Source organism: Chinchilla lanigera, unplaced genomic scaffold, assembly GCF_000276665.1.
Source record: "Chinchilla lanigera isolate Chin_1 unplaced genomic scaffold, ChiLan1.0 scaffold00066, whole genome shotgun sequence".
Classification (NCBI taxonomy): Eukaryota; Metazoa; Chordata; class Mammalia; order Rodentia; family Chinchillidae; genus Chinchilla; species Chinchilla lanigera.
This window is the reverse complement of record NW_004955467.1, coordinates 8,060,571-8,064,883: the sequence shown is the minus strand read 5'-3', so window position 1 is coordinate 8,064,883 and position 4,313 is coordinate 8,060,571. Positions and strand designations below refer to the sequence as shown.

At 52.0% G+C, this 4,313-nt stretch overlaps 1 protein-coding gene across 4 annotated transcripts in view; it reads right to left on the bottom strand.

The window, feature by feature from the left end:
* Pik3r5 (phosphoinositide-3-kinase, regulatory subunit 5) overlaps window positions 1-4,313 on the bottom strand; it is a 66,176-nt gene that overhangs the window by 26,523 nt on the left and 35,340 nt on the right. The window lies entirely within an intron of this gene.

The window sequence follows — 4,313 nt, the reverse complement described above, 5'->3', positions numbered from 1 at the left end:
AGAAAAACCAAAAAAAAAAAAAAAAAAAAAGAAAGGGCTTTAGCACCAGATGAGTAACTGAGAGCCTCCAGCAGGCCCAGCCCAGCTTCTTGGTTCTAGGTGAGAGCTGCCTGCATCACAGGCAGCTTGGCGCTGGGGTTGAGCCTGGCTCTGGCATCCAACAGTCTTGGACTCAACTCTAGACTCTAATGCTTGCTAGCCATGAGATTTACAGTAAATTATTTAACTTTTCTGCAACTTGGCTTGCTTATCCATAAAATGGGGATGACACTGGTATCAATCTCACAGGGCTGTCAGGAAGATGAAGGATCACAGTGGCTGCACTGAGCAAGGCACCACAGCATCATCACTACGGTACCACAGTCTTCGCCACCAGTCACCCCTGACCCGGCAGCTTCACGACATTCACCGCTTTGGGGCAGATCTTGTCACTGGCTGGTGGGGCTAGGTCATAGGCAAAGACAAGGAAGTGGCAGGCCAGCTTTGTGGATCTGGGGACAGACCAGGAAACCAGGAGGAGGAAGCTTGGAGCTTGGTGCTGAGCCATGCAAACAACATGCAAAGAGGGATGAACTCCTAACCCAGCTGTGTGACCAGAGCATTCAGATCACAGCGTCCCCACCTAGGCAAATCCTCCTACTTCCCCAGCCTGTGGGGGACCACACAGCCAGAGAAAAATAAGCCCTTGGTGAGCTGTCCAGCATTGCCTCATTGACGTCCCTGGGGGGTGAGCATTAGAAACCTTGGACTATATGTGTGTGTGGTGGGGCATGGGGGAATGCACAGAAAGTAGCACACATGGGTCCATTCTGCCACTGATTTACTGACTGCTTACTATGTGCTGGGCATGGTCCTGGGTGGGAGGCATACACACTGATAATTAAACAGATAAAGCGAGATGAGTCCCAGGTGACAGGTGCTACAAAGAAATGATAGTGCTGGGTGGGGACATTGTAGAGCCCATCTGGATCTCTGGGTACTCTGAGGAAGGGAGATTTCAGCTAGAGGAGGAAGCCCCAGGAAAAGGGAGGTGAGGAGAATTCCAGAAAGAGGTGACAGCCTGTGCCACCTTCTGGGTTCAGGAATTCACTTGGAGTATGGGGCCATAGAGCTGGGCAGGCCTCAGACACGGCCTGACTTTCCGGGTCCCAGATCTCTGGCTTCTGGGGTGGCAGGCTGAGTCCAGAAAAACTTGTGCTGGTGATTCAGGACTCAGGATCCTGGGTGTTTCCATTAGTGATACTTGGATGAACCAAAGCATCCTTAGGCCCTTTCATCGCAAGAGTTACAATTTCCTTTGGACCAGGTAGAGAGACTACTTCCCAGCCAGCCTGGGAAGATTCGCAGTGCCGTGCTGCTCCCTCACTTTGGAGTGTGCCTGGCATGGATGAGTGCCCGTGGGGATTAGCACGGTGGTGGGGCTCTGCCCTCCTGCCTTCAGTGGCAGCCCAAGTACAAGACCTGCTGGAGGAGTGAGAACACCACGTGCCTCTCATGGATGACTTTGAGGCACAGGCAGCTGGCCCAGATGTCACCAGCCCACCCTCTGTCCTCACAGACTGATTCTCCCACCAACTCTACGCTAAGGCGTTGGAGGGAGTCACAGGTCTCCCTGGAGGGCCCTTCATCTCACAGAAGAGGACCATGGCAACCAGAGTGGATAAGGGGCTTGTTCATGGAAATCAGGGACAGAGCGGGGTGAGACCCACTGTACAGACTGGGCAGCCTGCCGGGTGCAGGCAGTGCCATTGTAGGCTCAGCTTGCTACCTGCTCAGCCAGCAAACAACTCAGCTCCTCCTGTGCTGCCTGGAAGCAATGGCAGGGCTGAAGGGCTGAGAGCACCAGGGCTCAGAAGATTGCGAACCAGACAGCGGACACCCGGCAGTTCTCTCCCAGGGAAATGATCATGTGGCACGCATGTGTGTTGAACCCAGAGCACAGGTTGAACTGTGCAAACTGGGTTTGAAGTCACCCCTCAGCCCAGCCCAGGATGTGGTGGACAGTTGGTCTTGCCTTGAGGCAGGCATGAACCACTTATGTGTCCCACACAGTCACAATACAAGCACAAGATACAAATGCACACTCTCAGGCAACATCACTCCTGCCACGTCTGTTTTTAAGGGTGTAAAGGTGTCAAAGCACAGTGTCCTGGGGTCACTGCTAGAAGGCTTTGAAGAGTGCCAGCAGCTGCCCCCCAGAGCCCCTCCAGGCCTGCTGCCCATGGCTTCTCCCTCCCTTCTCCCCCTTGCTCTGAGTGTATTTGGTCCAGTGGAGGCTTCCAAGGCCTTCTCCAAGGAAACACCAGTACCCTCCAGGCCCCATACCAAGTTCCCAGTGTGGCAGCCTCCCTGGCATCCTCAGGCCATCTAGAGCTTGGCCCCAGCTCTTTTTAGAGTCAGGACTTTTTGGGCACTGGGCCTGGGGAACCCAAGGGAGGCTGGCTGAGGGGCCCTCAGCTGAGCTGCTCTGAGGTCAGCCCAGCACGTGGTTGCTTAGCCTTCAGCCTGGCACGTTCTTTTCCGCCCAATGACTCAGTCATCACCAGTCACTCCCTGTGACTTGTCAGCAGAAATGTACAGCTTTGGGGAGAGGGAAGGCGGTGGGACCCCCCCTCTCCAAGATGATGCCTGTTTTCAAAAGCTTGGCAGGCTAGGCCTGGCTTCCCTCGCGTCCCGGGCATCCCACTCCTCAGCCCTGACTTGGTAAAAGGAGCCCCCATTGTGAAATTCCAGTACTACCAGGAATGCCCCCCCCAACCCCAGGGTGGTGTTGAAACATTCACAGTGGGCCTGCCCCACCTCTAAGTTCCTCTTATGAGCCAGCACAAGGGACTCAGAACCCTTCCTGGGGACCCTGAACAGCACTTGGAATTAGGGGTGGGTCTGTAGGAACCCAGGGGACTCAGGGAAGGTAGTTCTGTTTCTACCCTCTTTTCGGGTTGACATGATCCCATGGCACAGGAGGGCTCATCTGCCCCCAGGAACAGGGCTGGTAAGAGGGCTGCAGTCTGCCCTGCTCTACTTCCTTATGGCAGCTCCCACAGAGCTTCTTTTCTTGGGGGACATCTCAGTCAGTGCTAAAGGGCAGAACTGGAGGGGCCACATCTCACAGGGAGGGAGATGTGGGACTCAAGCTTCTGGCTAGGACCTTGCACTGCTTTCCTGGCATTCTGGAGTATTCCAGATCTCTGCTTTGCAGCCCTAGTCCCACAGATGGCAAGAGATCAGAAGTGGGGTACAAACAACAACAATTTAATGTAATGGTATTATAAGTGATGAATATAATCACATGGAAGGGAACAGAGAATAAAAGAACTAACCTAAATAACTTGAATGCACAGCATTTGGGGTGGATGTCTTGGTTACTTTTTTCTTGTTGCTGAGACAAAATATCTGATGTCCAAAATTAAGGAAGGAAAGGTTTATTTAGCTTACAGCTTGTGGAGGTTTCAGTCCACACTCGGCTGGCTGCAAGGCAGAGTGGCACATGGCAGAGGGCTACAGTTCATGGCAGTGGAAGACAGCAAAAGCAACAAGAGCAAAAGGGAGGAGCAGCAGGCAGAGAGGGAAGAGCAAGCCTCTTTCCCTCCTTTATACTGCATGCAAACTACCCATCCCCGAGCAGGTGTAGCACTCATATCCATAATCCCAGCATTGGACTATGGATCAATTAAAAATCTAGAATAGAATGACTGCATGAGGATTTGGGGAGACATGCAGACACAAATCATAACAGTGAATATTGCAATGCTAGAGACAAAAAGAACTACAGACAAACACTGTTTCATAACAGTCAAAGCCATACACCTGGGTGTCCTGGAGAAATGCTCCTTCTCCTCCTCCTCCCCAGTGCTCCCCCTCAACCTCACAGTAACTAATCTCTTTAGTCTCTGCTGTACCCTTGTGTTGGAAGTGAAAGTTGTTTTGCTAGGATCATAGAGGAGATTGTGCCATAAGCAGCCACGGGGAGGAGAATGGGGCAAAGAAGAGGGAGCTGGGCCTGAGAGGATAATGGGAAGGGGGAGATGAGGAGAGACATAGGACTGAGTGGGTGGTATCAGCCAGAACTGTGGGCCTTGGTGCACTTGTGTCTATCACCGTGCTGGTGTCACCTCAAACGACAGAGTATGCCAGGTGTATGCTTGGGGTCCAAAAGAGCTCAAGGTTAAACATAACAAATGGAAAATGTTTAAAATAATGTCCAAGTATTGCATGTTTATATCTGTTTTCATGAGAAGCCACTTTGAAGATATCAATATGTAATACAACCACCATTGTTAATTCCCTACCACTTTGTTTGTAACTCTGTATTG